General features: G+C 39.6%; 1 protein-coding gene across 16 annotated transcripts in view; it reads left to right on the forward strand.

Annotated features, from left to right (window-relative positions):
- PDE4D (phosphodiesterase 4D) overlaps positions 1-12,391 on the forward strand; it is a 1,386,129-nt gene that overhangs the window by 1,227,254 nt on the left and 146,484 nt on the right. The window lies entirely within an intron of this gene.

Below are 12,391 nucleotides of genomic sequence, written 5' to 3' on the forward strand. Positions count from 1 at the left end.
TGTTTCAAGGCTTGTGCAGAGACAAAAAGGTGGGTCCCAACTAGGAGATTATATCACCAACTCTAAAGTAGGTATGTCAAGAAAAAGTCAGGGCTGGCCTTTAGAGACACAAGCTAACTGCATCCCATGGGTCAGTGGAAGAAAACAAGGAGATAATTAGAGAACTATATGAGGTCAGAAGGAAACCCCTGGAGGTATGACTACAAGAGGTATAACCTCCAGACCCTAGCCTTTAGCCCCTAAGACACCAATTTCCATTCTGGGAAAAATTCCGAGTTGAGTAGGACATAGCTCTGGCCTCCTGGAATATGCAGGGTGCCCACTGATGTCTGAACATCTTCTCTCCCACAAGCCCAGCATATCAGTGTGGTTCAGCATGTACTCACTTAAAAATTTCATTTAGCAGAAGAGGTCTTTCTTTAAATAAATGTTATTCAGAAGGAAGCCTAGTGTCGAACTCGGCCCAACACAGCAGACCTGCTTTAGATGAAGTCAGAATAGGGGTCATGAGCACCACCTGGTTGCTTCCTTATTTTATTTACTTGGCCAGGACAGGCCCCTCAGGAAACTTCCCAGAACCAACAAATAAATAAATAAATAAATAAATAAATAAATAAATAAATAAATAAATAAATATATATATATATCAGTGACCTATTTTTCAAACCAAAGAGGATTAAATGGTTATCATATTTTCAATCCAAAGAGTAAATAAACTCCCCAGCCCTGAGTCTATATCCCAATCTACACCCCTCTCCCCATTCCTGAGGTCTTTAACTAGACCCCATAAATATATATATATATATATATATATATATATATATATATATATGTGTGTATATATATATATATATATGTGTGTATATATATATATATATATATATATATATATATATATATGTGTGTGTATATATATATATACACACATATATAACCAAGGTCCTGAATCTGTTATTGTTTTGATTTTGGTAATAACAGACTACGAGTGCATACATGACCTCGAAAAAATTATTTTACCTTTCTGGACCTTATCAGTGAACTATGGGTGTAGCCTAAACTACTTTTTAAAAGGTGATTTTAGCTGTGAACTAAACTGTTTTTAACAGCTATCACAACATACTGGGGCAAGCACATTGGCTACAAAAAAGGAACTGAAGGATTGTTAGACTGTGGTACAGTATACACTTTGGGATGTCTTTTTTTGGTAAGTGCAAAGAAATTATTACCTAATTGTGAATCTTCAAATAACAGCATCTGTAGGAAATTTTAGATTTGGAATAATTTTATTCTAAAACTAAATTTTTTATTAGTTTTATTATTAGTTTTAAAATCACCAAATGGGTTGCCATTGTGAGTTACATTGCATTTTCTTTCCTCCTATGGATCCTCAAACCTCTAGAACTTTCCCTCTGCCATAAAAGTAAAGTATCCATTTATAACATGTATAAACCATTTACAGTTTATAGGTAGAGGATTCTTTCCAGTTTAACAAATGGAACATGTATGCATAGATATAAATTTTACCTTTAAAGGAACAGAGTTTGCCCTCAATGAAAAACTCTAGTGATTCTTGAATCTAGCCAGATCTTTGCAACTTTCAAAGAAGTATATCTTCTTGACCCTAAGATGTAAACCTAGTAGAGGTTTTAACCTTTTATGACAGGATCTCGTCAAGGAGTATTACTACTCTCTAAGTTAGTTCCTGCAACCGTGCTAAGAATGTTTGCTTACCATCTCAAAATCTTAACCCTCTGGAGCAAACATTTGTACCTACTATAGAATACAGATGTCTTGTTACCATTTCTGAAAAAGATCGGCAAAAGTTTTCCCAGTGCTACCGGAAATAGTCTCTAGCCTTGTTTACTAGAGCTTATGATAAGGTAGTCCTTAGTCTAAGAATTTTAACACTCCCTGATTTTTGTTTTACTTCTTTCATTTGTGCCAAATGAATGTATTTTAAGGACCTATTTTTCAAACCAAAGAGGATTAAAATGGTTATCATATTTTCAATCCAAAGAGTAAATAAACTCCCCAGCCCTGAGTCTATATCCCAATCTACACCCCTCTCCCCATTCCTGAGGTCTTTAACTAGACCCAATTTGCAGGACATAACTTGACTGAAATTTATAGCTACAGTGAGACATCCAGCTAAACTCTTAGGCCAGGCATCATCTCAGACTTCTAAACCAATGGGATCCCTTAACCAAAGTGTAAGCCTCTGCAGTAATTACGCGAGTGCAAGTTACAACTGCTTCACCTGCTCCCAGCATCTCTGACTCTCGCCCTTAAGAAGAATGGGTATGTTCTAGGCAGCCTGGAATCCATACAGAATTGCATCTGCATATATTTTCATTATGCTTCTCGGTTTGAGAAACCCATTTATTATTTTGCCCTTATGCCCTTTCTCCAGTCCCACTTCCCTCTAAGATGGGTCAGAGTCCCTGGGATCTATCATCTTCAGATTCTTGACTTGTATTTTACATGTGCCTGTTTTGAAGCATAATGCAGGGGCGCCTGGGTGGCACAGCGGTTAAGCATCTGCCTTCGGCTCAGGGCGTGATCCCAGCGTTCCGGGATCGAGCCCCACATCAGGCTCCTCTGCTATGAGCCTGCTTCTTCCTCTCCCACTCCCCCTGCTTGTGTTCCCTCTCTCGCTGGCTGTCTCTATCTCTGTCAAATAAATAAATAAAATCTTAAAAAAAAAAAAAAAAAAAAAAAAAGAAGCATAATGCAAATACGATAAAGTCAAGGCCCAAGGAAACCTTGACTTTTCTGTGTGTGCCACTAAATTCTGACCTCTGTTGCACAAAAATGAGAAAACTGTTTCTCTGTCCTCCTAGGGAAAGCCATTTCCCTATTATTGCTGCCTCCACTTGCCCCTCCTGCACATGACTTCAGAGTAATTTTTTTTTTTTTTCTAAAATGCAGTTGTGATCATGTCTCTCTCCTACTGATCCCCACTAGAGAATACTCAGAGCCTTCAGGGTAAAGTTAAACTCCACCTTTCTCCTAGAAACTGTGCCCTGTGGTAAATTGACCAGGGGCTTTGGCATTAGATACACTTGGCCTCAAATCGTGGGTCAGCTCAGGTGTAACTTTCCTCATCGTCTGTTTCCTCATCGGGATAGTGGAGTAATGAACCATGTCAGGAGGTTATTGAAGTCCTCAGGTGAGACACAAGATGGAAAAAGCCTGGGACAAAATAATTGCTCAATAAGTATGAGCGCCCTCGTTTCCACCTTCCTCTCTTTGTCTGGCTCCTTCCTCCCACATGCGTGTACTTTGTCCTGTGCTCCCCCTGGATTCCCACCCGCTGTTGGCAGTTTCCTGGGGAAGCCATGCTCTCCTACACCTCTGTAGCTTTTGCATACATCGTTCTGCCCCCCTTTGAGATCTTTCCCACCCTCATCCCTTACTGAAACTGGAGGGCGTCTCCTTGCCCCTGAAGAAACTTGGTGAATTCCTCTTGAGTTTAATCTTTCCATAAAATCTTTCTCACATGTCCTCCATCTTACATTGTCGTATAGTTGGTCTTACGTTCACTAACATGCCATTACCTCCTGAGAGTGGAATCTGTGTCTTACTCATGTATGAAGCCCCAGGCCCCCACTCATTTCCTCACAAATGTTAAATGATCAAATGAATGGTCCAGAGTGCAGAATAAATATGGTTTTGAAAAAGTGGCATAGCTACCAGTCTGTCAACACAAAAAACAACACACCCATCCTCAGATGAGAAAAAATGTGGAAGGCAACAGACTTAGTGGCTTGTAAGTAAGAGCGAGGATTTCTTTCTGCAGGAAGTCTTAGAAAATGCAACCAAGCTAAAATGGCTTCAGCTTTCCTGCAGTAAATGGTGACTATGGGGACACATATGAGAGGAATACCAACATCATGATGAGAAACACATGCACTGAATAGCTATGCTTCTGATGCCACTCTCAGATCTGAAACATCACCTGCTTTCTGGACAAAACTGTAGTAACATGCGTCCCCGGTGTTTGGCTTCCCTCTTGCCGTAGACACTGAAAACAATGACATTCTCCAGGGGTTTCTCCTTTAACCTCATTAGGGTGATCGGGTGTGCACAGCAGAGCACCTGCCACCAGGGATAATTACCGTCTTCTGCATTAGTCAGCTCTTCCTTCCACAGCATCCTGGGTCATATGGAAAGGGTCAGAAGAATATAAATTGTTGATTACATCCAGTGGTTCCTAAGGGTTGGTGTGTTTTGTTTTGAAAGTTTTCCCCTAAAATGCCCCCATTTTTAAAAAGATTTTTAAATTTATTTTAGGGGGGCAGGTGGGGGGAGGGGTGGGGGAGAGAGAGAGAATCTCAAGCAGACTCCCCGCTGAGCAGGGAGCCCCACGTGGGGCTCAATCGCAGGACCCTGAGATCATGCCCTGAGCCACAGGCAGACGCTTAACCAACTGAGCCACCCAGGAGCCTCCCAAGATGCCCCCATTTTTACCTAACTTAATTTTATAGACACCGTCTCAATTTTTCTAATGAATATTGCTTTACCCCTTCCCATCAGTACCATCAAGATTTTCCTTGCCTTGAAAACCTCTTTGGATTTATTATTCCTAGCCCCACAAATAACTTTTTTTCCCTCATACCCAAATTCCTTCCCTCCTGCTGCTTTTACAATAGCTTATTTTCTCCTATAAACCCTATACAAGCTCCAGAAAACCCCAGTTTTAGAAATCCTAATCCAGAAAGTCACATCACCAAAACAAGTGTCAAAATCTTTGCACCAAAGGACAGTGATGAAACTTACAGCTAGGGAAAATTGCAGGGACCCTTTGGCATCTAGGAAGAGGTATAAGGAAGCACACCATAGGCAGGAGAGAAAGTGCCTCACCTCCCCTTCTCCTGTGCATATGGTTAACACCCAAGTCTCTATAGTAATTCCGAGGCAGGCCAGGGTGACCAGCTGTTCCAGTCCAGCCCCAGCTGTTTGCCTGGTATTGAAGAGTTTCCCAGCACGTGGGACCCTCAGTAGTCAGACTAGGAAAGTCCTGGGCAAATTGGGATGCGTTGATTCCCCTGCCTACCCCTTGCTGCCTATGCTTTTCTTTCTCTCTCCACTCTCTCTCTGGCCTCCCTAAGTCCTGATTCCTTTGAAAACATGCATCGATCCTCATTTCTTCCTGATTCTAGCCATATGCAAATAACCTGAAGATCTTAGACCTACATACCTCAGAGAGAACCTTGCTTAGAGTAAACGGTTTCATGTGGGAGAGCAGAAGAGCAAACAGTTGTCACTTGTGCCAACCCGAATTGCTCGCTTATGGCTGTGTGCAGTAAAGCATTCGGAGTTTGGCACACATCCTTCCAGAGAGTATGATAAATATCATTCTGCACCATGCTCTTTTTAATTTAACACCGTATCTTGGGGCTCTTTTGTGTGTGTTTGTATAGATAATGGTCTACCCCCTCATTCTTGTTACCAGACACGTGACATGCTCTTATGTGCAATAATCTGTTTAACTCTATCGATAGACTTTTAGATCACTTCCATTTTGTTGTTGCTGTTGTTGTTTTTATTACTACAAATAACATTGTGAGCATCCCTTGTACCTGAACATTTTTCTGTCCTTTTGTGAGTATATTTGTTGGGCAAATTCCTAGCAGTGAAATTGAATTTTAAATTTTCATAGGTATTGCCAAGCTGTCTTCCAAAAGACTACATCAAGTAGCAGTCCCACCGTCAGTGTAAGAAATGCATATATACCCATACCCACTGACCCTCAGATTCACAAACAAAATATTTTGTCAATTACTTTACTTATAAATTCAGTGGATACCTTTTCTTATATTTACTGTTTCTCCCTGTAAAAGATTTACTGAATCAGTTATCCTTTCGGAGGTTTGTTTGATGTGTTAATGTTCTGGGTTTATTAATAAAATGAGCCTTTTTTTTTTAACTTTTCATTTTCTTTATTCTAATTTAACTTTGTTGAGGGTGTCTTAACACTTAGGCTTTTAAAATATTTTTGTTTTCAGATTCATCTTTTTCTTATGGTTTGTAGACACTCCCTATCTTTTACCCTTTCTTTGCTGGCATTTGGTACCACACCTATCACATAGTAGATCTTCGGTATTTTTTTGAAAGCATGGATAATGGGTGTGCGAATAAATGAACGATATTATTTGCTTCTTCTTATTCCTCCTTATAATACATGGAGATTTGGAAAAAGAATGCTAAAATCTGTATTTCAACAGCACCTTCTGGCCCGTCATCTTAGGGCAGGGGTCTTGCTTGACATGTTATCCCTGTCACCTTGTACAGTGCCTGGAACATAAAAGATACTATATGTGTGGACTGAATGAATGAACTATGAGAATAATGAGATAAAGAGAACAGAGATGGATTTTATCCTCCTGTATGAATGACAAGCATTTCTGGGAAAATGAGCTCAGACCAGAGACAGTTGTGTGTACAGGCCCAGAATTCAATTTATCGTAATATCACTGAAGCATCACACTTATTTCTAAGTAAATTAACCAAGACTGGCAAGAGAAATAAAAAGGGTTATGACCTCCAGCCTGGACCAGGGACCACATTTAATTGCATTCATAATGTCTATCACATCACTACTGTGCTGAGAGGTTAAACCTTTCCTAGAGAAAACTACTATTACTCCTGGTTGCTAGAGAACTCATGAAACAGCCTGATTGCTAAGAACAGAAAACAAACCAAACCAAAGTAAACTGAACCAAACAGCAACAGAAACAAATGTGCCTTGGTGTAGTGGGATGCTGAGCAGATCTGCTCTGCACAGAGCACCATCCCTCAGAGTAAGAGCACGCCCTTCAGGATAAGTGCATCTGGGTCAGAGGACGTTCGGCGAGATGTGGTCCTTCCATGTGTCAGTTTCCTGGGTCATTTGGGGTCTTAGGAAAATCCTCTTGTTAGTGCACTGAATTGCACATGCATTATGTAATTCATTGCAACCCAATAGCTGAACCCATGGTTTCATAGCTATTAAAATATGCCACAAACCAAACCACCTGTGAGGAGCCAACTCAGCAAATGTGCCTATGCAAAAATCGGCCATAAAAAATACAGAAAATGAGGAAGAAAGAAGCCTAAGTAACAACCTAGAGCTCGTATATTCGGTGTCCTGAAGGATGAGAGGAAAAGTGTTCCATGTAGGTAGAAGAGAGATGGCGGCCAGGGCCCCTGGAATTGAAGATCATTATCACTGTGTGAAAGGGACATATAATGTGGAATGAATCAGAGTGACTACTGTGGGTCCCCTGTTGGAAAAACTGCAATTATGGATAATTATGTGCAAGCACTAGGAGACATGCCAGACGTTAGAATCTATGTTTAATGTGAAAATTGCATTTCTTTTTTTACGGAACCTCAATATATAGCTTTCTCTATAAAATGTGGGCATATTTCTGAAGGCAAGAAAAATGCTAGGGTTGCATTTTGACATCCTGTTACATTTTAGTTAAACACAAAGGAACATGACCTTTCAAAGAGAAAAATCTTTTCTCTCTCTCTCTCTCTCTCTCTCTCTCTCTCCTGCAAGACAGGATTAAGTGGTTCCAAATATGTTATCTTCCGTTATAATTGAAATTTGACTCTATGGAAGGAAAGGAATAGTGGGTTGTCTTCAAAGGCTCCTTGTTCTATTGATTTCATCAGTTACTCTTTGTTAATAAGGTGGTAATCTTGTGTGGAATAGACAAAATTATCCATATTTAAAAATAAAGGTGCAGAATTAAAAAATAATAAAAATAAGGCCATAATGTGGCCTTAAGAGCTTCCACTATTGAGAGACTCCAAGGAATTATATAGATAAGTAAACTGGTGTCAAACACAGTGAATTTTCTCTCTTATTCTTGTACTGTCATTGACTCATTTTTTCATGTCACAGTCTTAGCCCAAACCTCCTGAGAGGTAGCCTGAGTGACATTTTATGGGGGACCGGGAGTCATGCAATCCCGAGAAAGCAGGAGAGGAGTGGGGGTGGGGGTGAAAGGAATAGCAGTAGAGAAGAAAAGTAAATACAGGGTCACGCATTACCCAGCTTGCCGCATCTTTACCAGAAGCACAGCTAGTCACTAAGTTACTAAAGATATCACCTGTGAGATTGTATAGAACCACTGTGTCTTGGAACATTCCCCTTAAGGGAGAAAGGATGAGCAGTTTTTCTGCTCACAAGTCTTTTGTCTCTCAGTGGTCACTTTGCTCCACAGAACCTTGACTCCTTTGACTCTCCTAGAACTCCCCATCTTACCTGTAGCTGGATGGTTTCTGTCAAGTCAGAAGCTGTTGCCCAGACCAGGCCGTCCAGGGTGGTGATGCAGAAAAAAGTCAGGCAATTGCGGTGATGGCCAAGACTTTGTTGGGGGCTGTTCTGGCCAGGAAGCTGGGAAAGTAGCCTCGGCCCCAGGGATAGGTTGGGCAGAGTGGACCTGGGAAAGCAGAAACAGAGCCCAGTGCACTCACTACAGCTTACTGACGGAAGGGCTGAGACCGGAGATTTATTGAATTAAGGTTCTCCGATGCCCTGATGTACTGGACTGTAGTTTAGTGCTGTAGCTCCCGTCATTTGAGTGCCTAATTTGTACAAGGTGTTGTGCTAAATGCCTCGAGTGAATGATCTGTGTAATCCTCAGAACTTTATGGACTCCCTTTGGTAGATGAGAAAACAGACTTAGAGAGGCGAGTACTTGTTTGTGCTCACCGAGCTAGGAAGTGGCAGAGCTAGACTCTGAACCCCGGGCCTTCTCCTTCAAAAGCCATTAACCTACACTGGAGCAGCAGCATCTATTTTACTATTCCCACTAGAAGAGTATGAATTCTACGTCTGAGTCCCAGTGAGGAGGGGAGCTGGCTTCTGCTTCTGCTTACAACAAAATCTCTACATTTTTTCTTTTTGTGTTTTATTCACGTGGCAAGAATTTCATAGGTCGTTAGGGGAAGGGGGGGAGGACAGAGAGACAGAGACAGACAAATGTGGATTTTTGTGGTGAATTTTCCAATTCTCCAAATTATAAGAGAATGGAAAAACAGTGGATAGAATGATGCCAGCGTCTTTTTTGACATACACGGATCCCAGTACTAATTTTCACAAAAGGAATGAAGATGTTCCTGCTGCAATAAGAAGATCCCTCTTCTCTGGAACAGTCTTGACTTGCTACCCTTGTCAAATTAGGCTGAACTTGTTGAACAACATGATCGTTTCTACAGCTCAGGGGGTTTGGCTGACAGGGACATTTCTAATATATGATCTTGAAATCAGGTTAATAGTATTCGAAAGCAGAGCTAAAAATGAATGCGACTTCCCACAATCAAGTGAAAATGTTAATAATGTCAACATACCGTAAATGCCACAAAGTCCCAAACCTGAATATGTCATAGGAATACCAATAGGAACTTTTCTTAAAGGGAGGATGAAGGTAGTGTTATTTTCATGTGTTCATTAATAGTGTGCTTCTCTATATTGACCATTGTAAAAATTATACTTGAGAATGTACAGTAATGGAATTTAAAATTTGAAATGTTACTATTCCATCGAATATGGTCCTCTGAATAGTTTTGTTATTTAGCATTGTCAATTTCAACTTACATGTGTATTGAATCATGTAAATCATGTGGGTCAGTGCTTCCCAAATGGCACACGTAGATAATTATATTTCTAGTGAACGCTAGAGTAAGTACAGAATGAGGCTTGTGTTCATTCTCCCACGCATTTGCTCCAAGGACTGAGGGAAATCATTGTCTGGCTCAGCTGTGATCCCTACCCCTAGCAAACCATTAGAAAGTTTAATGTATGTAAAAAAAAAAAAAAAAAAAAAAAAAAAAAAAAAAAAAAAGTTTACTTTTACCTATAAAGTTATACCTTCACTTATTCCAGTCTCCTGTGGGTGAGTGGATCAGACCCATTATTCTAATGTATGTAATTAGAATTTAAAAATCTTAACCTATTTCTCTTAAAGTGAAATACACTATGTAAAAGATTTGGAGGCCTTAAGTGACCCTAATGGGGACAAGAACTATACAGAATCACTTGTTGAAAATAATAAAGTCAGGAAATGGTGTAATCCTGGGGAGTATCAGAAAAGGCACAATATAAGGATGGAGACATAAATGAAGGAAGGATTGTAATTTGGAGCCATACACAATTAGAAACTCAGACATGCATCACAAACATCCACAAGTCTGTGTTCCGATGGGAAAATCCTGCTCAGTCAATGATTCCCAGATTTGGAATTTCAAAATTAAAAAAAAGAGAGAGAGGCCCAACATAGGATTACCAACTCATCAACTCTTATTAACTTTGCCAAATAAAACTATTGTCAACAGAAAACTGCCATTTAGTAGAATCACGATTTCATATTCGGATCTTTATGTCCTACATTCCACATACATTTAATATCGCAAGATAGGAAAGGACTTAAAGAGTAGTCATCCCCAAAAGGGAGCTATTCAAACCTTGCATTAATCTGTGTGCGTGTGTATGTTTGTGTGTGTGTGTGTCTGTGTCTGTGTGTATGCAACTGTGTTCGGCCTTATCATTATTATTATTGATAATTTGCCAAGAGCCAATAAGCCTTTATTTTGGAAAGCACATGCCCTTGGTGTTTGGGAATGATTATGATAAAATCATTTATGAGGATATAGAATTATTTCGTATCCTTTCAAAAATACTTCTAGTGAGAGTCATATCAATTATTGGACATAACATAGCAACCTGACTATATAACAATGTTTTTTGACCAACTACTTGCGTAGCAAGCACTATATTAGGAGCCGGGCATATATAGATGAACTATGAGGTCGAACTAAGCTGGAATTCCTAATTTACAGTCTGGTAGAGCAAAGAAAAATTAAAAATACATGATTGAAATGTCTTAAACACCATGAAGGCAAAACATAAGTTTCTGTGGGAGCCTATGATCAAATCAGCACAAAGCTAATTCTGAAAGGACAGCCTCCGTGCCTTTTGTATATTTAAGACACCTTTTGTATATTTTTAAAAGGCTCCATCTCTAGGCAGATAGTTACAAAATAGCAGTCCCCTTGGCTAGATAATTAGAAAGTGATTCTTAGCCTGCCCACCAAGGCCAGGGCTAAGTGAATGGAGCATTGTCAAAGAAGGGTTTTAAGGAAGGGGAAGGAAATGATCAAATTTGCATTTTAACTTTACCTACGAGATATGACGAAACCCTTTCTTGCCATTTGCTTGAGTTGAGGCAGAAGAGGACATCGAATGTTAAAAGTTGACTAAGCTGTCGATGGTGTGCAAAACTTTTATTAGCTGGGTAAGACCTGAAGATTCCTTAGAAAGGAGAGCCTTTTTTTTCCTGCAGTGGCCCAGGCAGAATTGATAGGTTTCAGGGCTAAATCACCAAGATGAACACCCTTTTCTGAATCACATACACTTCTTTTCATTGGTTCATGTTATGAAATTTGGGTGAGCCACCTTAAACAGACATGGCTGGAATTTGTTTCTGAGTTAAATGCTGTTGTTAGTTTATATTAAGTTATTGACTTCTGCAAAGGGGAAGGCATTTATATTTTGATACATTTTGTTATTAATGAAATGAGCACAATTTTGTAGTAATGTGCTCTTCAGTGAAAATGTACGTTGTGGGACACTGTGTCTTATCTCACTAATGGACAGCTAGGCTTTCCAAAACACTTGTGACCTTAATGTGAATTTGCCTTTAAGTTTAAGGAATTAATTTGGCTTCTTATCTCAGTGTACACGAAGCTACTTATCGCCTAGTATTGGCAGTTTGTCTCAGCGAGAGAAGATCCAGAAACTGACTCAGCCCAGAATCGCTTACCTTTAAAGTAGCTCTCATAGACCAGTTTCAAGATAATCCTTGAAGATTTTTTAAGAGCACAATTAGGTTTTGTAGCTACTTGACATCTAATTGCAATCAAACATCTAATGCAAAATACATTCCACTAATGTCTTATAGAAATTTATTATGCAGCCTGATGCTCATGTGTTTGGTTCAGATCATTGGTTTTCCACTAGAAAAATTCTTTAAAGAAATATTGCTCTTTCAATTGTAGTGGCAGTCCTTAGCTCTGACTGGGGTTACCAAGAGAAAAATACTGTCTTTCCTTTGTTTGTGCCACTTTATTAGTCTTTACTAATTTCATGATTCTCCCCACTTATTATTTTTTATCATCATTGTCATCGTTATCCTTTTTTAGTCTCTTGCACCAGGTATTGTGATAGGAGCTTAGTAAACATAATCGCTAACTCTTTCATAATCCTCTAGGTTAGGGGTCATTATTCCTATTGTACAGATAACAGATAAGGAAACTGAGACTCAGAAAAATTAAGAAATGCCCTAAAATTATACAGTAGCAAGTCCGGTTTCCAGCACTAAAGCCAGCATCTCTCAAC

The sequence above is a fragment of the Ursus americanus genome, chromosome 5 (genome assembly GCF_024610735.1).
Source record: "Ursus americanus isolate L20-20 chromosome 5, mUrsAme1.1.p, whole genome shotgun sequence".
Classification (NCBI taxonomy): Eukaryota; Metazoa; Chordata; class Mammalia; order Carnivora; family Ursidae; genus Ursus; species Ursus americanus.